This window comes from Cnephaeus nilssonii (genome assembly GCF_951640355.1).
Source record: "Cnephaeus nilssonii genome assembly, chromosome: 18".
NCBI lineage: Eukaryota > Metazoa > Chordata > Mammalia > Chiroptera > Vespertilionidae > Cnephaeus > Cnephaeus nilssonii.
The window spans coordinates 18837016-18861554 of NC_137089.1; the positions used below are offsets into that span (position 1 = coordinate 18837016).

At 38.0% G+C, this 24539-nt stretch overlaps 1 protein-coding gene across 2 annotated transcripts in view; it reads left to right on the forward strand.

Annotated features, from left to right (window-relative positions):
• The window catches only part of EMC2 (ER membrane protein complex subunit 2), a 359544-nt gene extending 341058 nt beyond the window's left edge, over window positions 1-18486 (forward strand). Inside the window, exon 18 of one of the 2 annotated variants that reach the window (XR_013814944.1) lies at window positions 18380-18486. The gene's annotated coding sequence lies outside the window, so the exon portion shown is untranslated. The remainder of the gene's footprint in view (window positions 1-18379) is intronic. The other variant, XR_013814945.1, reaches the window with a different exon arrangement.
• The last annotated feature ends 6053 nt before the right edge of the window (window positions 18487-24539 follow it).

The window sequence follows — 24539 nt, forward strand, 5'->3', positions numbered from 1 at the left end:
TTTACATATGTAATTCATTGTGTTAACTTTGTCTTTGATTAGAAGCCATATAATTAAAAATTAATTACACATATATACATGAAAGAAATATGCTTTGGAAAGAAAATAAAAAAACTGTGGGGATCAGATGCTCAGCTAATCAGGAAACTGCCAGCTAGAGAAACAATTTTCACACTCTGGTGATTGAAGTAGCCTTATATTACCAAGTGTGACAATTTTCTGTGAAGGAGCTTTTTATTAAATATAATTGTGCTGACATAATCCAAGCAAAATACAGCCTGGCAGATGGAAGAAAAATGGAAAGTAATTTTAATAACACTCTTACAAAATAAAGTGTGACCAGCCAAAGACTTGGTTCATCATTATTCCTTTTGTAAATGATTATTTTTTTCCTCTAGTTTACACCCCTAAAAAATTATAATTTGAAATCTCTAGCTCACCTATTAAAAAAAACTACCACTAAAGAAAGGAATAGCATTCTTTAGTTTCCCACTGAACAAATGTTAGTAATTCATTTTCCCTGCCTCCAAACCTGCCCAAGGCTGCACATATCTTCACTAATAAAAGAGTAACATGCAAATTGACCATATCTTCATGATGCCCACCAGCCAATCAGGAGTGAGTATGCAAATTAACCCAACAAAGATGACGGGTTAATTTGCATAAGCAGGCACCAAGCTGGGTTAATTTGCACACGCAGGCGTTACGCACTGCCCCAGCTGCTCAGGGCCTCTGGGCAGTGTGGGAAGGTGGAAAGGCGGCTCCAGGCCTAGCGAAAAGGTGGCTCTGGCCAGAGCGAAGGCAGTGTCGGCAGCCACGGGAAGGAAGGCCCATTCTTGCATGAATCTTCGTGCATCGGGCCTCTAGTAGACAATAAATTGCTTTCCTAGTTTCTTCTTGTTCTTTTTTTAAAATGAACATTTCTGGTGGCATGACCAACTACTTAGGATGGCACAGCAAATACCCCACAGCAATTATAATAGAGTTACTAAGTCAAGTTTGTCTATGGTAACAACTTCAAGGGACATGTATGTGTGTGAGCATGAGATATATGTATTAAATATACACACACTATCTCTACTTATAACACATACTTATGCACATGCATGCATACACATGCATATACATACATGCATACAGTATATACATGTGCATATATGCACATATGTGTATATGTGTGAGATACTATATCTATATGTATACATATCATTTGTATAACATTTTCCTCAAAGTATCTTTTCTTTGTAACATGTTTGTGTCAATTGGGATTTGCATTCAGCTGTTGTATCAGAAACAGAATAACAGTGGCATAGACATGCCAGAAGTTCATTTTTCTCCTGTATAAAGGAAGTCAAGAGGTAGGTGGTTTGTGCTGACATGCAGCTCCATAGTCACCAGGGCCCATATTTTATATCTTTCTGCTTTGGCAATTGTAACATGTTGTTTCCATTTTCAGTTTTCCTCATTGACCTAGATTTCTCCTTGAGCTACAGCCAATCCATCCGAGCTCCAGACTAGAAGCAAGAGAAAGAGAGAGGGCAATGTGAGCTTCCTGGAAACTCTACCCAATGACTTTCATTTGGTTCTCATTTGAGGAAGGCTGGGAAATGAAGTTTATTAGCAGGACACTCTTCCCCATTCTAATTTATAACTCATTTTTACTTTTTAATTTTTTGTCCATATGTTTTGTTTGTTTTTTAATTTCTTTATTGATTAAGATATTACATATGTGTCCTTATTCCCCCACTACCCCTCACCTCCCATTCATGCCCCACCCCCCTATAACTCATTTTTTTAAAAATCATCATCATCAGTAGTAGTAGTAGCAGTATTTTAAAATCCATACCTGAGGACATGCCCAGAGAGAGGAAAGGAGAGAAAGAGAAATAAAAATAATGAGAGAGAGAGAGAGAGAGAGAGAGAGAGAGAGAGAGAGAGAGAGAAACACCAATGGGAGAGAGAAACATCAATCGGCTGCCCTCCAAACATGCTCCAACTGGGGACTGAACCCACAACCCATGTGCTTTGACTGGGAATCGAACCAGCAACTTCTCAGTGCACAGGATGCACTCCGGCTGGGCTAATTTCTAACTCTTAGTACTTTTATGCCATTCACATTAGTTAAGGGATAAGGGTCATGTAACTGTTTTTTGATAACTTATTTATAAATGTTGCATATGGAATAGCACCACCTTTGAAATGTGTTACCTTTTGTCTCATAGTGTCTCTGCCAGTTTTTTATTTGAAACTAAATAAATGTTAGTTATTATTATTGCCCAAGAAAAGGGGGCATAATTGCTAGCACTGGGGAGGTGATCAAAGAAAAATTTAGTTCTATCTGTTATATTTTTTAGAGTAACAATGAAGTCATACATTGTATGTAAAATTAAAAATAATTTTAAATAATCCTTTCCACATAGTGATAAGTTTTCCAGTATTATTTATTAAGTAGGTCCTCCTTTTCTCAGTCTATAATGCAACCTCTGCATATATGAAGTTTTTATAGATGTTGGTCTTTATTCTGTTACTTTGGCCAATTTGTTTATTTCTATGCCAATGTTGCACTCAGTATCTTATAGAGAAATCCCCCTCCACTTAACCATTTTCCTCCAGAGAGCCCTGGGTTTTCTTGGACTTTAGTTCTTTATTAAAAAAATAGAGTCAGCATCTCAAAAATCATAACCAATAATTTGAAGACCATCCCTTACTCCTAACTCCCAAAGTCTAGACTAAAAGAAGGTTTGCCATAATTAAACATATGGATCCAACCTGTTCTCTTTCTTGAGGTGACTATCTCCCTCTTTATCCCCAGATAATTGATGGTGGTATTAGCCAATCACACACTTTCTCATGGAAGACACTGAGCAATAGATTTCCCTCTGATCTCTAATAGAGAGTAGCATGCATTTATGAACGTCTCATGACAAAGCACTATACCTATGCAAATTGAGATCAAGGAGAGAGAAGGTCCCGTGTTGTTTTACTCCCCTTGTTATATTATACATGAATTGCCATGTAGATGTAGAATGACCCACAGTTTACTATAGAATGCTCTTTCAGTGACAGTTTAGCAAGCCCATATTTTCACAGATGAACAAAAACATTGAAATATGGCAAAGGGCCAACAAAGCCCCTAAAGCATTTTTAAAATAACCTGGCAATAGTTCTTGACACACTCTATATCTGTTGCTTTTTTTCATTTAAAGATTAATCATATTTCCAGGTAAACACATTAAAATTAAACTCATTTTTGTATAATATTAACTTCTGGGAATACTGCAATAAACAAAATAGAAAAGGTTTGTGAATAAAAGTTTAATTATCTTATTCACTGTAGCATTACCAGAGTTCCTCCTGCTTCCCCCAGGTGAAGTTGATTGTCACTTCTTTTTGCCATCATCTTAGTACTTTTATGCCATTGAATTTACCTCTCCCTGGAGGTAAATATGTTAATTGTCTTAATAAGATTCCTTCCTTCCTTCCTTCCTTCCTTCCTTCCTTCCTTCCTTCCTTCCTTCCTTCCTTCCTTCCTTCCTTTCTTTCTTTCTTTCTTTCTTTCTTTCTTTCTTTCTTTCTTTCTTTCTTTCTTTCTTTCTTTCAATATTGTATTGATTTCAGAGAGGAAGGGAGAGGGAGAGAGAGATAGACATGTGCCTGACCAGGAATCAACACGTGACCTCCTGGTTCATAGGTCGACACTAAACCATTGAGCCACACCAACCAGGCATGATTCTTATTTCTATCCTTCAATCATTATTTCATTCCTCACCTTTCTGAAGCCTCCTTGTTTCTTCTTTCTCCGTTGAGCTTTGAAAATTAATTTCTTTACCATGCCATACATTTTCCCAAATCTGTTTCTACAGCTAGTTGGGTTTATAAGGTCTTTTTTTGAAGACTCTATAATAATTTCATCATTCTTCTTTGTATCCCAGTTTCTTGCCTAATGCAAGGAACATTGGAATACATAATTAAGTGTTAAATGAATGAATTCTCTCAAGTTTTTACCAATCACCTCCATGGAGAGGCCTTTAAGACCATATTCTCACTATTTTAAGTAGCATTTAGACATTTCTATTTAGATGTCATTTATCTCCAAATATCCAATATTTTGAAAACTGAATTCATCTTTTTTTCAGCATTGCCCTTTCCTTATCCAGATCCCTTTCTTGACTCCTTACAATGTTTAGCCATCATTGTTTTGAGTCCATCTTAACTCATTGACTCTGTTTTCTCTCACTTTATATCTTGTCAGTCATCAAGTTCTGTCAATGAGGTTTTTTTCTAATATTTCCTGTGACCATCCCTTTCTTTTCTCAAATTAACAGCAGATTGAAGGTATGCACCTTATCAGGGCCAGCCTATTACTATAGACACTTAATAAGATGACTCATGGATACTCAAAGAATGCTTATTAATATGTCCATGTGAGAACAGTAAATTATATGTTCACCATACTTTCTGGAAGGATGTGAAGTTTCATGAAGGGATCCATGGCCCACATGCTTCAGTTGTCACATGTCAAGAGCTGAAGAACTTAAGCAAGTTAGGTTCACTGGTGATATTTTTACCACGAGGCTGGTTTCAGAGAAAGTTATAAAAGTTCATTTTCAGGGACATCAATAGTAAAGCTGGATATTGGAGTTGTCTCTCTGACCTCATTTATTTACCTATTTATCCCCGTGAAGAGCCTCCCTCATCCTCTCCATGCCCACTGAACCTCCACTCTCCTAACATATATCCCTTTAGTTCTCACTATCCTGGAGTATTGTTTAAAGCTCAAGACATCCCAGTTTACCACTGAATCCCATGCTCTTAGGTTAGTAATTCTATAAGAAAATAGCTAGTCAGATTCATTCATTGATTAATTTTATAAATATTTAATGAGCCCCTGCTATTTTCAGGATTGTTTTAATCCTGGAAGGTACTGAAAATAAAAACTAGCCCTTGCTAAAACACAGCTGGCTACTTTGCTAACTCCTGACCACATCAATATGCCAAGTTCTTAGAAAGGATAAACAGAAGACAGTGGGTTCACATCTTAGCTCTGTCATTCTCAGTATGTGAAGTGATGAAATTACTTAAACTATGTTGAGTTACATCATCCATAATAATAATAATATTTTCTTCAGATTATATAGTAAGCATTATGTGAGAAAATACTTCAAAGCCTTAAAATAATTCTGATACATACTAAGTATTCAATAATTATTGACTATTAAAACAAGGCTCTAAATGCTCTGGGCACTTTAGGTCTTGGGACTCATCAAAGTGGAGATATGAAAGTCATACCAATGTGTGTCCTTCCAGTTACAACTTCTCTGCCTATTATGTAAGGTTAATTGATGTTGGTTATTTGACTGATTGGTTGATTGCTTTGGGATACTGAGTGGGTTTTGATTTTTTATCAATACAGAAGTTAAACACAACTGACCTGTGAAGCCTGACAGGAATGAGTTCAAGTCTTTGCCATATATATGCCAATGGGGTTTCATTTGTCAATATTTACTGGGTTCTACTGCATGTCAGTCACAGTTCTAGGTCCTGAGGATATAGAAGAAAACCAGAGACAAGATGTTGGCATTAGTTGCATCTATAGTTTGATGAGGAGAGGAGGAGAAAACATATAAACAAATAAAATAAAGGAGATAGTTTTAGCCACCTCCTAGGGTGATTACAAGGAACTATAAATTCTCCAGGAATGAAAGTTGTCAAGATAAGATGGCTTATAATCTAATGTGGGAACTAACCACACAGTTATTTGTTATACTGTAGAGAAAAGCAGTGATAACAGTAAGCAGCATTACTATGGGATTGGGATAAAAGTGAGGTCTGAAGAGTAGTAGATTCTGGGCTATGGACAGAAGGAATAGATGGTGATTGGCTACAGAAAGGAACAGCAGCAAACTTCCTGAGACCAGCTTTATCATCCAAGGACATCCTTCCTTTCATTGAGGCCAAATACTGCTTCCTGAATAATTTTCCAAAGCAGGATTTTTCATCATATTGGACCTCTTCTAAAATATTTTATTTTACTAGATCTCTCTTTTCCAAATGCCCAAGGCACTATTCTCCTAAATGTTCTTTTCATATATCCACTTTGATGAGTCCCAAGACCTAAACCTGAAAGGTTATTAGGTTTGAGAAGCTAACCCAAAGGGAATTGGAAAGTACTAATCTGTTACAAGATTCCTTTTGGTTCTGTAGTCTCATCAGGATAAATCATTTTTGAGCTATGCTGCTTCCTCTTCCATGTCTTTCTCTATACTTTCTCCATTTCCTGATATCAAATTCACATTCAGGAAATTCTACCTGGTGGGAAATTATAGAAATTCCCAACCTAAACACTTTTGGCAAAGGTCCATGTTCCTAGCAATTGACCAACCAATCACTCTGACCTCCAAGCTGGACAATGCAGGGTCACCTCAAAGAACTCTTACAGGAAGTCTGGTGGATGTAAACAAAATGAGATAATTGAAATGAGTGCACTGCAACACCAAAACCTACATCTGGACTCTTAAAAAATGCATCATTAAGTTTTGTTCAAATTCTCTAGGCCCCTATGAAAATCTAAAATAATATACATGAAAATCTTTTTGTTAAAGCCTGGGAAATATATGTGGACAAAATTTGTGACTTTAAGGATCTTCTTTCTTCTTTAGTATTTAGACTGGAATATCTCTAGCTTTTAGAAAAAAATAGTAAGCTGTATGATTTCTTACAATTTCCATGAGACAAGTATCAATATTATGCAGAGTGCTTCTTGAAGCTGAAATTATTGTAGACATCTAGGCTGGAAAATGCTGTCAGCTAAACTCTCATTTCATTGAGTTTTGTGACCATGAACTCATGACATTGGTGAAAGAAACAAGTAGATTGAAAGGGATTTGCTCTTCTCTCTTTCCTTACTTGCCCTGGAGACCCACCTAAACTTCGGCTGATGACTACCAAATCTATGTTGTCTATAGGACCTGACAGCTCCAGCCCTTGAGCTCCAAGCCACACCTATAACTTGTCCTGGGTCTCTAAAATGCATCATATCCAAAACTTAAATACATTGTTTTCTTTACCAAATCCTACCCAACCCCTTCATCTCTTAGATGAATGCTCTTCTAGTCAAAGAGTTGTATAAAACTGAAATCTCTTACTGCTTCCTAGGCAATCTTGCATATGTGACAATACCTATATTCCAACACTCATAGAAATGGACAACTGAGTGGAGTAAGATTGCAGTAGAGAAGTTCTAAATATCTATTTTAATTCCTTTGATTTGGGCAGTATTTTCACAATTCTCTAGTTTGCTAAAGAGTGTGAATAACCCAGTAGAAACTGTCACAATTGAAATATTTACTTCAAGCATATTGCCCTTCTCAGGGATGCATTTTTTTAAGTATTAAAAAAAATACCATATTTATATGAATTTCACCAGTTTTCCTATTAAGGCCCTCTTTCTGTTCAAGATCTAATCCAGGGAACCACATTGCATGTAGTCGTCTTGTCTCCACAGTCTCTTCTGTCCTGTGACAGATTTTCAGCCTCTCCCTATCTTTCACAACCTTGACAGTTTTGAGGACTTCTGATCAAACATTTGTAAAATATCCCTAAATTCAGGTTAGTCTGATATTTTTCTCAAGATTATGCTGTTGCATTTGGTTTTTCAAGGAATGTCACAGAGGTGAAGTGTCTTCTTACATGATGTCAAGGGATATGTGATATCCATATGACACCAGTAAAACAAACAAACAAACAAACAAACAACAACAAAAAAAAACATATGACACTAGGGTTAATTTTAAGCTTCATCATTTGGCCATAGTGGTGTCTGCAGGATGCTCCACTGGAAAGTTACTATTTTTTTTCCTTTTCATATATTATCAGGAATGCATTTTTATCTTAAAAGACTCAGGTTTTCTAATAAACTTTTATTTATTTACTTTTCTCTTTATAATTCTCTAAAACATAGCACCTTCTTCCAGGAAAAAGGGAAAAGCAAACTATTTTGAATTTCTTCCTGGAATCTAACACTTCAAAGTCATCTTTTCGACAAATATTTTTAAAATATTAAAATATAACTCAACTCAGTGCTGACTGTTTCATATAAAACATTTACATCAATATCATGACTCATAGTTGTAATGCATTTTAACTACTCTTGTCATTGATTAACTGGGTTTCATTGATTGAACTTATAAAAACTCACTTAGAAGGATAGTTTTTATGACAATGATCAATCAAGAAAGCACTCAGAAACAGCTCCTTTTATACAGAAAAGCTTGTGTAATATATTTATGTAAAGTTTTTCAAAAGTGCTAACAAAAAGAAATACAACTGAAATATATATGATAAATTCTGATTTAGTTCAGTCAGAGGAAAATCTATATATATAAAAGCTTAAGCGACCAGCTGACTGGCCGGTAGCTATGATGATGCACACTGAACACCAAGGGGCAGATGCTCAATGCAGGAATGGAAACCACAGGCATGAAAACATGGAACAGATTGATGAGAGATGGGAGGGAGGGGGAGAGAAGGAAGAGATTAACCAAAGATCTTATGTGCATACTAGAAGCCGGGTGCACAGATTCGTGCACTGGTGGGGTCCCTCAGCCTGGCCTGTGCCCTCTTGCAATTTGGAACCCCACAGGGGATATCAGACTGCTGGTTTCAGTCTAATCCAAACAGGCCAGGCTGAGGGAGCCCATCGGTGCATGCATCCGTGCACCAGGCCTCTAGTATTAATATAAAAGCATAATTATACTTAAACTTATACAGATGTTCCCCCCCCCCCCCCAAATGAAAACTGTATACACACTTTGAATAATTGTTCATTCCAATGGGTTAAATCTGAAAGGATAGAAACAGCAATTGAGCCATCAGCTATAAAGTATGTATGCATTCTTTTGGGCACTTTACATATTGCCCCCAAAATTTCCTCTTGTCAGTTAAAACATGTATATACAATAAAGCATTACCTGTGACTTTTTTTTTTTACTTTGAAAAATCTAATTTTATTTTGTGAATTAAAAAGAAGTGTTCTGTATTCATGTTAAATTCAGAATGTTTAACATTCCACTGATCTAAAAATACTTTCCTTATATTGTGAACAGTGTTCAGAACTGTGTAAAAGTTAACATCCAATAGCATATTTTAAAGAAAAGTTTAAACATAGGACTTATTTCTAAGAAACCCTTCTCAAAGGTCAAGGTATTGGCAATTCTAATTTTAAAAGAAAAGAATTTTAAGCATTTTTGAAAATTTAAATGACAATGGCTTAAGAATTAAACACAAGATGTCTTTTAAAACAGAAAAAATATAATTTGAGAAACTCCAATTAAACACAATATTTCCCCCACTCCCAAAATTACTAAATGCATTATTTCACCTTGGAATCAGAAAATTGTAAAATGGAATTTTAAAATTATGCTATCTACATATATACATACAGTATATATACACACATATAAAATTATATATATATATACACATATAAATACACTATTTATATGTCATGTTTGCTAGCAGATTATGAAATTAAAACCAAATTCTACATTCAAAGAACAGATGATAAATGCTTTCATTGTTTTATTTAAGAGCCCATTGTTTGTTGTTTTCTACCCCCATATTACAAAATCATAACCAAAGACCAATCCATTTACCTGAAATGAACAGCTAGTAGGTATTGGTCCTACACTTGTGTCCCTTAGCAAGTCCAGTACTCAAAAAGCAGCTTTATAAGAACATGATTTAGCAACACTTTAGAATCCCAAAGTACTCTGACATCCAGGTCCCTAAAAGCTAGTAGATGTTATTCATAGGCTATTCACGTGTACTGAAAATGTCCAGCATGTAGGCAAATTTCTCTTATTTGTTCAAAATGAGGTAAAAGAGAGAAAAAAATACTTAATATTAGCAGATGCTGCACAATAAAAACTAGCCTCCTATTGCTGCTTATTTCATAAACACTGATTTTTACGTTTTCTCACAAAAGACACTCCAAAGCCAATAATTTCCCCAGTGTCACCTGTGACATATTTTTAAAGTGAAGGTGTTTATCTCTATCCCCTCCTCTCTGATGGTTCTCCAGGTTTGTCAGCATGCTCAGCTGAGCTACATCTGTGCACTTCCTGAACCGCTGAAGCTGAGTAGAACATCTGCAATGGCTCACACCTGAGAGAAACAAGGGCAAATAATTGGAATGTTAAGTTTATACTCATAACATTAGACTTGTCACTGACCTTACATTTTGATAAGATCCTCAGAAAACTATAGATCCCTGTCCTCCTGTATCTATACTGTAGAATATTTGTGTAGTTGTTACAACCGCAATGGTTGGTTTTTGAAACCTAGAGTACACGTGAAGAGTGCTGAAGAGACATCAGCTTATGACTAAGTGGCGTTTACTGCTGGAATTCAGGCGGATCTGGTGACAGACTTTCAAGAGCCTGTTTCATTCTGAGTTCTTTTAGGCACTGAGTTCTTTTAGGCCTGTTTCATTCTGAGTTCTTTTAGGTGCATGGCAGCACTTCAATGCGCATGAGACAGAGCATCGCCTGACAAAGGGGAAGTGCATCCTTTCAGCTTTTGTGGGTAATAAAGGGTAGTTTCCACTGGGTCTGCTGGATCCGTAGTCTAGAACAGGGTGCCCGTTGGCACTAGGGAGGTTCCAAGACATCAGCTGTGGTGGTGGACGCATTGACAATGCCCAACTGTGGGGGCATCAGCTAGTGACCCAATGACACCCTAATGTTCTGGATATGCTGCTATGGGGTAAGTGCTAGACTGTGGCCAGAAGAGATCTCAGCAATATAGTGATAGAAGCCGAAGAAGATGGATGGACTGAAGTTCATGTGATTCTAAAGCCAATATTTCTTCGTTGCTATGCTATAATTCTGGTTATCTTGGTCAAAAGGGACCATACAAACCATTGGGCTTACTGTTAAGAATCGTACACAGCCCAGCTGCCATGGCTCAGTGGTTGAACATCGACCTATGAACCAGGAAGTCATGGTTCGATTCCAGGTCAGGGCACATGCCCAGGTTGCAGGCTCGACCCCTCATGTGGGGTGAGCAGGAAGCAGCTGACCAATGATTCTCTTATCATTGATGTTTATATCTCTCTCTCCCTTCTTCTCTCTGAAATCAATAAAAACATATTTAAAAACAAAAAGAATAGGGCACATGCCAACACCAGCAATAAAACTGGAATAAATGTTTAAAGTACAGACACGAATAACTTAATAACCATCCACTGGTCTCTTTAACCATAATATTCGGTCCCTAAACAATTAAATGGCAATGAATGAAATAATGCATCTCACAATATGCATTAATTTTATTGTTGCTTTTTCCCCTCGCTGATAGGGCCATTTGTCTTCAAATATATTTAGAGCAATACATGAAGTGGCCACAGGGTGTCAGGAGCTACCAACTATTCTAAAAAAAGAACCAGATTTTCAGCCTGGAAAAGAAATACAAAACATTTTTAAATAGGTTGCCTTCTTAATTTTTTCCAACTTTTTTGTTTTGGCCATTTAGCATTTTAATGCAATTCCCAACAATTTGGCTCAAGAACCTTATAATTTAAACTGTTCTGAATTTATTAATATTAAAATGATTAATGAATCTCTACTGCTTGTTAATTTAAAAGTTGTGTTGATCTGTTTGTGGAGTTTAGCTGTAATAAGTAACCACTCTGGAGAGACTTGGGCATATGTCCTCGTCTAACCATGAGAGAGTAAGGTATAACAGAAAGAGAAGGAGTTTTGGAGTCAAGCAGCCCTAATCTGTATGATCTTAGATAAATAACATGAGTTTCTATGTCCTCATCTGACAAACAAGTATAATAATGACCACCTTACTAGAATTACTGTGTTGATTAGTGATATATCCACAAAAGCTGCAAGGATGTCCTTCCTCTCCATGCTGTCCCACCTGGTGTTAAACACAGAGTGTGACCTTAGCAAATTACACTGGTTATTATTTTACAGTGAGCTAGATATCGTGTGGATATACCTGCTTGAACATTCTATGATTCAAGTATCTAGAATTTTCTAGGATTTTCTTCAGTCCTATTCAATAAGGAATGAATATCTATTAAAAACATGCTAACTTCATTGCATTATTTCAGATTTCAAAATAATTTTGAAATATTAGGAATCAATTAAATAATCTGTAGTGCCCTTTCACTAATCCTACCTAATAAAATAGTAATATGCAAATTGACTGCACCTTCGCCACGCCCACCAGCCAAATCCACACCCACCAGCCAATCAGGGCGAGTATGCAAATTACCCAACAAAGATGGCTGTTAACTTGCATGTGCTGAGAGAGGGAGGAGTGAAGACTGAAGACAACTTAGAAGGAAGAGGGAGGAAAAGCGGAAAGCAAGGTGGCTGCCAGAGGGAAAGCCCGGGCGGGGCGGAGCGGGGTGGAATGGGGCGGAGCGGGGCGGGCGGCAGTGGCGAGCGGGTGCAGGCGCTGTGGCCACAAAGGCAGTGGCAGCGGCAGCGCACAGGGCTGCAACAGCCGCTTGCAGGATTTTCCTGCAAATGGGCTACTAGTACAATATAATACATTGATATTGAGGATTATTTTGAGATTTTTTTTTTTAACCAATATTTTTTCTCTTGTGTGTATCCATTAGCATCCAAACTGGGAACATGTAGAAGGAAGCCCTTCCAGAGATGGGGGAAAGAATTTTGAACAGTGGCTTGAATGCTTCCTAGAGACAATACAAGGGTAGATAGAATCAGGCAACAACATAAGAGTGAGGGCAGGGGGATAACTAATAAAACTTAAAATCTCAAGAGGCAGGCATTACCTCTACAAGATGGCAATTCTTTGGCAGGGAAAATGGGCAGGCTTCACAATCCTGATCTAGACATGCTCCAGGGTTTGGATAAAGAAGATTTCAGTGGAACAGGAAATATGATATCGTCATAATGAATGGCTGGGTGGGTATTTCATAGGCCCCGGGGCAACCAACATAAATCCCAAGATGGTAGAGATTGAAGATGCTTTCAGTATTTTTTGTTGTTGTTGTGACAATAATGACCACTTAGTGGACCTAGGTCCCCAGACTTTCTTCCCCCCTCCCGCCCCCGCATTCCAGAGAGTACATATTTAGAAGGAAAAGGAGCTTAAACTAGGGATATCAGCTTTAGTTAATGCCCAGTTAAATTGAATCTCAGATAAACCATGAATTTTCTTAGTATAGGTATGTCCCAGTATTGCATGGGACATACTTATACTAAAATATTTTTGTTGTTTATCTGAAAGTCAAATTTAACTAGGCATATTATATTTTATCTGGCAATTATACTTAAATACTTACGTTAGTGTGTTTGTTAGTAAAATATGACTGTAGTGGGTTCTCTCTGCTTCTACCCAGCCTCTCCTCTAAAGTGAGAGAGGGTAAACTCATTCCCAACAAAGGAAGAAAGGGGAGAAGTTTTCTGTCAATAGAGAAGGCCTATAGGCAAAGCAACACTATTCATTACTAAAAATCTCTTATATGAGATTATTCAACATTGAGGGAAAGTATCAAAAGACAAAAATGAAAACTTAGAGAATTTCCCTCTCTGCTTTTGACGAATAAAGAGAATGTCAAAACTACCAAAGAAGTACAGTAATAGAATTAATAGAGTTGGAGGTTTTCACTAATTTAATACCGAGATAGCAGAAAGGTTTGGAATAATTCCCAGGTTTATGGTTTGGTTGGATAAATGGTATGATGGACAAGAGGAGAAAGGGAAATATTAAATACCTGAGGGAAATATTAAATTTCAGTTTGGGAATGTGGATTTTGAAATGTCCTTTGGTGGATATGTCCACCATGCAGTTGAATGTAAAGGACAATCAGTATTAGATATATAATGACAGTTGAAACCATCAAAATGGAAATGATTTCAGAAGTAGGATAGATAGATACTGAATAACAAAGGGCCAATGATGGTGCACTGGGGAACATGCAGATTTAAGGGGCAGATAAAGAAAGAAGAACACATAAAGTAAAGGAGGAAGAAAATGTGGAAAGAAACTAGGAGAAATGGTGTCCTGGGTGGAAGAGGTGAGAGCTTTGCAAAGGCAGTGTTCAAGAGTGCCAAATGCTAATGAGGTCAAGTAAGATGCAATGCAAAGCACAGTCCATGAATGTGACAAGTAGAATGCCACTGGGGACGTGTGCCAAAGTGTATTTATTGGAGCAGTGAGAGCCAAGGCCAGATTGCTGCCAAATAGCAGGTCACAGAAGTAAGGAAGTGGAAATAGTGGATGCAGATCAACCTGTCAGAGAGGTTAGCTGTGGATTAGAGGAGGCATGGCAGTATTGGAAGGGCACACAGGTTCTGAGGAGAGCTCCCTGCTCTTTTTTTTTTTTTTTTAAAGGGAACATGAAATTTAGGCATTTGGTTGTTTTGTGTTTTTATTAAGACAGAAACTTGATGATGTTTATAAGTTGGTGAAGTTGAGGTTGAACCTGCAGAAGGGAAGATAGATAAGCGAGAGTGGTCAGGGTCCTAAAAGTACAGAAGGGGTGGGAAACAAAGGTACAAATGGAGGGTTTAGTCTTAAAGGAGAGGTTGCACGTTTTAGATACTGTTTCCTATACTGTAACTGAAAAACAGATGAAAATCAGTGAGTTGTAGAGGTGAAAGGGATGTAGGAAGAGACAAAGAACTTGGAGAAACAAATCAGGTTGTCCTTTCATACTAACCATAAATGGACACATCTACTAGTGTGAAAATGCTCAGTCACGTTACCATGCTTTGACTGAAGTTTAAGGGAAGAATATGTCAACCAGAAGGACTCAAATCAGACAGCATAGCAAGTACTGAAAAGGATGACAGATGCAGAAACTGGCTGAGCCCACTCAGAAATCAAGGTTGTGGATTCTCAGTCAAGTCTACCTGACAGGTGTATATCACTGATGAAATGTAACATGTAAGATCCTAGTGCCTTTAAGCATTCAAATATTTTAACTAATGTCCCTTGTTTTTGTTTTGTTCTCACTAAGAACCTTTAATGAACATTGCTTGCCTGGTGTGGATGTTTATTCTACCTTCTATTAACTTTCTCATTTCAAATGAGTCCATTGGCATTCTGATTTTGATGACTGAGTCTCTTATGAATTAGTGTGAGTCAACTCCCTAAAGCTAAATTAACAGCAACAACATAATCAAATCTAAAGTTTTGACTTGCTTCTCTGACAGCTAGATCCAAGATTCTGGTGCACATAGTCAAGGAGGCTTCTTAACAACAGTTGGTCCAGCTTTCCTGGAGACATCTTAGTTGAGATGCATAATTTTCCTTATTCCAATTCTGGTTTGAAAAATGACTGTAAGTCATACACACACACACACACACACACACACACACACACACACACACACTCACACATACACACATATACTAGAGGCCCAGTGCATGAAATTTGTGCATTGGGGTGTGTGTCCCTCAGCCTGATCTGTATCCTCTCCAATCCGGGACCCCCTTGGGGGATGTCCGACTGCTGGTTTAGGCCCGATTCCACAGTCACACATCCCTCTCGCAACCCAGGACCGCTGGCTCTTAACCACTCACCTGCCTGATTGACCCTAACCCCTCTGCCTTCCTGCCTGATCGCCCTTAACTGCCCTCCCCTGCTGGCCTGATCACCCCTAACTGCTCTCCCCTGCCGACCTGATCGCCCCTAACCGCCTCTGCCTCAGCCCCCGCCACTGTGGCTTTGTCCAGAAGGAAGGCAGGACAACCGAAAGATATCTGGCTGACCTGGTCTAATTAGCATATTACACTTTTATTAACTAATTTATATATATATATTCTGTGTCACACATACCAAGGAGAGATAGTATAGAGTATAGTTCATGAGTTCATGGTTAAGCTTATGAGCTCTGAAACCAAACTGACTGAATTAGGATCCAGACTCTTCTACTTGAGTTGTGTTAACCTCAGCCAAGTTCATTAGCTTCTTGTTACCTTAATTTCCACATCTTAAAGAATGGATATAATGCTAATCTCTACCTAATAATATTTTGTTTTCTTCTATTTTTTGAAGATTAAGTGAATTAATGCATGTAAAACTAGTAAAATTTTTGACCCATAGTGAGTGCTTAAACAAAATTAACCATTAGCATTAGCTCCAAACTTGCCATTCCCACAGACATCATTAACTGTGTCCCAAACTGTGCTTGTTATCCTCTCTTTGTTTCTTTTTTAACAAATACTTATGCTTCCAAAAATAAAGAGAGGTTTATGCTTAACCTCAGAGTGCTGACTGTGAAGGAAACGATAGTGAATAAGGTCCTTCATCAAAAAATTCACTGCTTGGTGGGAAAAGATGATGATGAGTAACGGTTAATCACAACACCATAAAATATGATGCCTGTCCTTTCATGCCTCAACAAGCAACTCATGTGCCCAAACCAAGAAAACCACATTTTTGTGACTTTCTCCTCTGCCTCATCCCCTATAACCAAATCACCAAATTGTTTTAATTGTGAATGTGGAGGAATGGGACTTAGCATTGTGTTTAGTGTCATCAGGCACCCAAGACCTTTTCATCTTTGTGACCTTCCATCCTGTGTGTGTACCTTTACTCGTGTGCTTCCTGCCTCATGGTCACAAAGTGAGTATCGAACCTCCAGGCCATGTGTGCCCAGTCCAGGCACAAAGATGGGAGAAGGGATGGGCTTTTCTAAGTGAGCTTTGTCCTGTGAACAAGAAAGGGGAGCCCTTCATAGGGACTCTACCTCACTAACCAGAATATCATCATAGGGCTGCCTGCAATTGTAAAGGAGGCTGATGTGTTAACCATGTAATTAACAGGCATGTTGCTGCCTCAAAAAACAGGGGCTCTCTTAGCAAGAAGGAAGTATGAAAACACGGTCATGGGGTTACTAGCAGTGCTTGCCACACACGAAAAATAAAAAATAAAGGAGTATATGTGTTTCAATCCGAAAGGTACTTTTCTTAATCCTAAAGGTGCTTTTCTCAATCTGGTCTTAAATTTCAGTATTTTTATGTTCACTGTAAATACTCTGTAGTTTGTCTTTGTTTTTATCATTACTGAGAATGTAACAAGGTGCAGAATAGAATGCTTGCTATGCAAAATGACAAGTAAGAAAAGGGCGGGGTGAAACATTTACATCTTTGCTTATATTTGCAAATGGAATCTTTGGAAGGATTGATAGATCAGAAACAAACAAAAAAAAGGGTTTATTTGTTGGGATCAGAGTTGGGAACAGGGTGATTAGCCAAGATGTATTAATAAGACTTTTCACTATATGCCATTTTTCTTTTAGTTTTTTAGATATATGTATTTACCATGTGTATTACGTACTGGAAAATTAAAAATAAAATAAATATGCACCCCCCCCCTAATAACTAAATAAAATGTAAAAATTAAAAGTATGTTTCTGTATTGGTCTTATAAACATTTCTTTGCAACATAACCACTTAATTCTTTTAAACATTTAAAGTATAGTTGTGCTCTCTTTTCTTTTACAATTTAATGAGCCATATAATTTTCCATCTAAATAAAAACTTGATGGAAGCTAATGTAATTACTTTTTTTTTCTATACCAACACAAAAACAAATCAAATAACAGTACTTAAACTATGCAATGAATGATATTGATGGTATAGTGTTTTTTTGGCAACCATCCTTTGAATATATTCCACAAACACTGAACTACCGAATTACTTTGTTCTTGAATCAACAGTAGTAATTCTTCATTCTGTTGTGATTATGTCAGATTTCACATTAAATACTATGTTCCAATATTTTAGGTTCATTTTTTAATTAAAAACTATAACTGAAAGTTTTTACCTGATAGCAGATTTTACCTATTAGCCCTCACATAAAGAATTGAGGAAACTAGTTCTATCCTTCTAAATATTTATATCCAAAGTCATATATTAAAAATCTTTTAGCCACTGTGGTAACACTATTAGTGATCACTAATGGGTTTTTTACTCTTCTTCCTGGAGAAGCAGTCATACAAACTTTTTTAACATTTCTTTTTATTAAATATGACCATTTGACTGAATTTTGGCTAATACAATTGAGAGGTCGATGATGCTGCTATTTCTAGGCCTGGCTCATAAAAACCTCTCACCTAGCTGAAACCAGTTTGGCTTAATGGATAGAGTGTCAGCCTGCGGACTGAAAGGTCCCAGGTTTGATTCCGGTCAAGGACATGTACCTTGGTTGTGGGCACATCCCCAGTAGGGGATGTGCAGGAGGCAGCTAATTGATGTTTCTCTCTCATCGATGTTTCTAACTCTCTATCTCTCTCCCTTGCTCTCTGTAAAAAATCAATAAAATATATTTAATAATAATAAAAAAAAACCCTCTCACCTATCATTTTCATTCTTTTGTCAGATAGAGTGAAGAGGATTTCCTGGACTTAGAAGAAAGGGATGAACAGACTGGAAACCAACTGGATTACTGAATGACTACATGGAGAAGAATCTGCCCACTTTCCTTCCAACAACATACATTGGGCTTACTAAGTATTCAATATTTATGGCATTAAGACGTTGACAATTTATAATTATTATAACAATTAGTCCACCTGGCTAATAGAGACAACCATCTGGTACATCTAAAGTTATTTAAAGGGATTGTTAAATATATAAGTTCACAAGTTCCTACAATTTTTTCTTCAAAATAGACTAAAAAAATAAAAATCCAGAAAATGTTATTGTAATATATTTTTTAAATCAGCATTTAAAGTGATTTTTAAAATTTGAGGTATGATTACAATTAGCAAAATGTTATAGGCCAAAGAGAACATATAGGATGTTTGATTAAAGCACTCAGTTTTAGGTGTCAAATTCAAGATTAACTTCAGTGAAAATCTTGCCCTATGAATATGTTTTATCTTTTTTTTCTGGCTTGTTAACATTTTTCTCTACATTATATCCATTTTCTCACTAATTTGACATAACAAAATATTTAAGTAAATATTACAGACCATTTCCAAATCTTAATTTAACATGATTTGATCTTACTCTTTTTATTAATTACCTAAAGTTCTGGCTTTAGGATGATTATATAGATGAGAATATAAAATGAAGCTCATATGGAAAGCATAGAGTAAACTTTGCTCTTTTGCTTTTATTCCCTTTATTAATATTATCTAGTATTTAACTAATCATTTGGTCTAAAAAGAAAAACTATTCTCTGAGCCACATAAAGGAGGAGAGATTAGTAAAAAGTATAAGTAGAATATTATAATACTTGTTAGAAAATTTTGCATTTAATAAATTTAAAAGATAATATAAATACACACTTTTAATAATTTTATGTAAAATTCTCTTTTAAGTCTTCATTTTTATGAACTAACGCTATGTGTGTGCTGTATGTGTGTATGTGTGTATACAGGCATGTATTTACTACTACCACTAAAGGCTTACCATTATAAATCTAAAATATTACCAATTAATTAATGTACTCATAAATTATTTACTGCTTCACAGAGACAAGGTTTATCAGTTGTAATTCTATTTTTTGTTTTAAAGGCACAAGCATTAAGAAAACTTATTTACAAAAATGGCCAGGGATATAAAAAGTTGTGATGTGCCATTGTCATTTCATTATATAAAATCCATGCAAGATTGTGACAATGAAAAAATAATCAGGTTGATTAGAAATTCCTTCACTTATTTTTAAGAGAAAAGAATTGGAACCCACCTGACTGTAAAGGATTTGTTATCCATGTGTAACAAATATTACCCAAATCTCAGTCGCCTATAATGAGGTTAAATTGTCTCTCATGCTGCATGTCTACATCGTTCTGCTCCATGTATCTGCCCTCTGGACTCAGTCTTTGTTGTGGAAGAAGGAAAAGAGAGGGGATCAATCACACACTGGTTCTTAAAGTGTGTGCTCATATTTCTCTCTCTGTTCATCAGCCCCTTTGCCATCCCTGAGAGCAACAGGGTCTGGGCTGTTTAATTCCAATGAAAGACTTGCCACAACCAAGGGCACTGAGTGGGGGTGAATCATAATCCAGCCCCCCCATTATGCTTAAGATTTAGATGATTATCCTAGGAGCGATGGAACACCATTGAGTAAAATTTTCATTTTTTAATACATTACTCTGGCAACAGTGAGGAGAACAACAAATGGAATGGGCAAGAATGAATTTAGGGAGAAAAATTAAAAGGCCAAATCAGTTTTCCAAGCTACCTCTCCTCCCCCCCCCCCCAAAAAAAAAAAAAAAAACAACCCACAAAAATGAACAATGCTTTAACCTGTGAACATGGCAGTAAAAATGGAGAGAAACCAATAAATATAAAAGATGAAGGGATCTAGTGATGCACAGAGAGAAGCTGAGATAAGAGCTGTTGTGGCCACGGGGGGCAGGTGGTGGTGGAGGTGGAAGAAAGGGAGCCCACATGGTTTCTCATGTCTTCTCATTCCTGGCTCCAGTCATTTAAGAAGTTCAGCTACTCTAGACTCTGTTTATTCTTGGGTCCTCTTTATTCTTATAATAAACATTCCCTCTTTCTTAAAAAAAAAATCATAAAGTCAGTAACAAAAGGAACAAATACATTAATAAGGTACTGAGATGCTGGGTGAACTGACAAATGAGTGACAGAGTGACCTGGAAAAAGAATTCATATCCACAAATGTCCAAAGAGAGAAGTGACACCAGATGCAGCCAGAAGAAAAAGGAAGTCCTCTCTCCTTTACCAACACATCAGGGTGTCTCTTCTTCCAGGCAGCCAGGACCTCCCCACACTTCCCTTTCAGAGTCCCCGACTGCCTCCCAGGAGTGGGAGGACTCTGCATTCACAAACTTTCCCAAAGAGATTTTCGGTAGCAGCAGCAGCAGCATCAGGCAACCTCACAGGAACTTGGAGCCTGGGGTTCACACAGACACAGAAAATCCAGATCCCAGAGAGGGGAAGCAATTCCCTCAGGGCCACACCGTCAGGGCCTGAGTGGGACTGGAAGCTAGCCTCAGATGCTGGCTCAGACTGAAGTCATTTCCTTTGGAAGACTCCGGGGTGATGTCCACTTCTCAGTCCTGAAAACACATAGTAGCACATTGTAGGTGCTCAGTAGATTTTTGTTGACTGAATAAATAATTATAATCTGATAAAACACACACACACACACACACACACACACACACACACACACACACACAAACCATCAGGCCTTGAAGCTGGGAATGGACCCCAAATACCGTCATCAAAAAGGACAGCTCACCTGGTAGGTGTTGCTCAGTGGTTGAGTGTAGACCTATGAACCAGGAGTAAACAGTTCAATTCCCAGTCAGGGCACATGCCTATGGTACAGGCTTAATCCCTAGTAGGGGTGAGCAGGAGGCAGCCAATCAATGATTCTTTCTCATCATTGATGTTTCTCTCTCTCTCTCCTCTCTCTGAAATAAATTTTTAAAAAATTAAGGGGGAAAAAAAGGACATCTCCCTCCCTCCTTTCTGATATGGTTGAAATGGGAATTGGGCACAGAAGTGATGCCAAGACTTCTTTTGTAAACAGAAGACAATAGATGGTTCCCGGAGGATATGAGCAGGAAATTAACCATAGAGGAATGCTAGCCCCATACCCCTAACTCTATCAGGCATCACACTACCTCCCACCACAGGAACTGGGTGAGCAGTTCATAAGTTTCCATGGAGAGGGAGGTCACATGATCCAGAGCTGACCAATCAATATATTGCACTTTAAACACCACAATGATGGACTCAGGGCTGGGCATGTGACCAGTCAGGTCCCATGATTCAGTCCCTAATGTTGGAATCATGGGAAAAGAGAGGTTCTATTTCAGTTGGAGAGCTGAACAGTTATGAGCCTGTGGCAGTTGCTGGCCATCTTACTTTCATAAAAAGAAAGCTCAGGTGAGAATGATAGCAGCACAGAGGGAAGTAAAGCTTCAAGAGGTCAGAAGAGGCCTTTTATGCTGACTTCTTAGAGAGTCCAGGTACAGTCTTGCCTGAAGCTGTCTGCACTTAGACATCTTTATAGTTACATACATTGTTTCCTCCTCCTTTGATCCGTTGCTTGTTTTCTGTCACTGGCTATCAAGAGAATTCTGACGGTGCTTTCCAGCAGGCTAAATGGAGTTTCCTGGAACTTCAGCAGTAGGGATAAGGTCAGCTGCAAGGAGGAACTTCCAGCTAACACTGCAAGACTTGAACTTAATCTTAAGATCAAAATGAGTTCAAGCAATATCTCTTGAGGGCTGACTACTGGCTAAACTAATTTAATCCTTGTAAGATTAACCCTGATAAGGTAGCAAATGCTCAGCACTTGAAGGTAGGCATGAGCAAGATCTGACAGTTGGAACCTCACAAGTGAAGAGGCTGCAGAAGCCTTCAGAGTTCGGGAGCAGTGCTTGGGCCAAAGCGATTCCCTAGGTTTTCTGACGGCTGTGGGCTTCTGCCTAAGAGGGTGGGGGCAGATTACCAGGTCCCTAAGCTGTCCTGACGGCCCACTGTGTGCAGACTCAGAGTGGACAGAGAATAAAAGTCAGAAGCCTTCCTCAGGGATGTTCACAGATCAAATAAGGAGACACCAGATAGAGCACGATAGTTCGTTTAGCTACATTCATGGTGAAGGGCAGGGGGATTGAGCACAGACCCAGGTGTGCTAGGGAACTTTAAAAGACAGAGAATTTTGAACTGAGATGTGAAGTAAAAGAAAACCCACATAAGCGTGACAAACTACAAAGGGATATAACATTTAATGTTGAAAGATGATGTGAGAGATGGCAGATTCAGAGGTGGCCTGGTGTCCCAACAATGTCATATACTTTATTACTTGAATATTTTACTATATCCATATATTAATTTTTAACTAATAATGGTTTATAAAGCATCTTTCACCAATTTCTATTTCCCCAATTTCTATTTAATTCTTAAAAATTAATATTAAGCCAAATTAATCATAATTCAAATTATAAAATTCTTCAAATCCTTTATGTCCAGTGGTCTAATAAGAATTTCAAGAAACTTTATACTACTTGACATATTTTTAGATGAGCATCTAAAATTCTTCATTGAAAATTGACATAGCTGCAAAGAATTAAAGGGGATATAAAGACTTGTGATGTGGCATTGTTGTTTGATTCTTTGAAATCTTTGCAAAATTGTGACAAAGTAAAATAATCAGGTTGATTAGAACTTCCTTGAATTATTTTTAAGAGTAAAGATTTGAAATCCAAATCTCAGTGGCCTACAATGAGGTTTAATTGGCTCTCATGCTGCCTGTCTACATGGTTCTGCTCCATGTTATCTGCCCTCTGGACTCAGGCTGTCAACTCAGTCTGGAATACTCAATCTGTCTTTGTTGTGGAAGAAGGAAAAGAGAGGTGATCAATCACACACTGGTTCTTAAAGTGTGTGCTCACATTTCTCTGTTCATCAGCCCCTTTGCCATCCCTGAGAGCAACAGGGTCAGGGCTGTTTAATTCCAATGAAAGATTTGCCACAACCAAGGGCACTGAGTGGGAGTGAATCAGAATCCAGTCCCCCATTATGCTTAAGATTTAGATGTTTACCCAAGGAGTGATGGAACACCATTGAGTACAATTTTCATTTTCAATAAATCACTCTGATCATAGTGAGGAGAATAGCAGATTAGAAATGGGCAAGAATGGATTTAGGGAGAAAATAAGGCCATTTCAGTCTTCCAAAAAAGTAAAATATGATAGAGCTTTAGACTAGGGTCATGACCATGGAAATGGAAAGAAACCACAAAATTTAACCCATAGGAGGATCTAGTGATGCCGAGAGATGCTGTGGCCTCGAGTGATGGGTGGTGTTAGTGGTTGAAGACACAGCCGACATGGTTTCTCATGTCTTACCAGTTAGTGACTCTGGTCTATTGAGGAGTCGAGCTATTCTAGTCTCTGTTTTAGGATCCAGTTTTCTTCTAACAAATATTCCCTCTTTCATAATAAACTAGCGTTCCCGTTGCAGGAAAAATCCTGCAATAGGGTTTCCTGCTGCACTCGACCCCGCCCCGCCTGGGCTCCTTCCTTCTCCCCCAGCCCGCCTTCTCCGCCAGCCCGCCTGCTTTTCTCCCTTCTCCCCCGGCCCCGCCTCCGCTCCTCCCTTCTCCTCCCCCCGGCTTGCTTGCTTCTCTACAGCTCTGCTCCCTTCTGCAGCTCTTGGCTTCTTTCTACACTGTCTTGATATGCAAATTAGCTGCCATCTTGGTTGGGTAATTTGCATACTTGTCCTGATTGGTTGATGGGCGTGGCTTGGCTGGTGGGCGTGGCTTGTGCGTAGCGAAGGTGTGGTCAGTTTGCATATTTGTCTATTATTAGGTAGGATAAGTAAAAAAATAAATAAATAATCAGGTCAGTTAAAAGGGGAACAAATATATTCATAAAGTAATGAGATGCTGAGTGAACTGACAAGTGAGTGACAGATTGAGCATGGGAATTTATCTGTATCCACAAATGTTCAAAGAGAAAAGAGAAACCAGACTCAGCCAGAAGAAAAAGAAAGTCCTCCCTACTGGGCTTGCCTCAGAGGAATCCCTCCCTTCTACCAACACA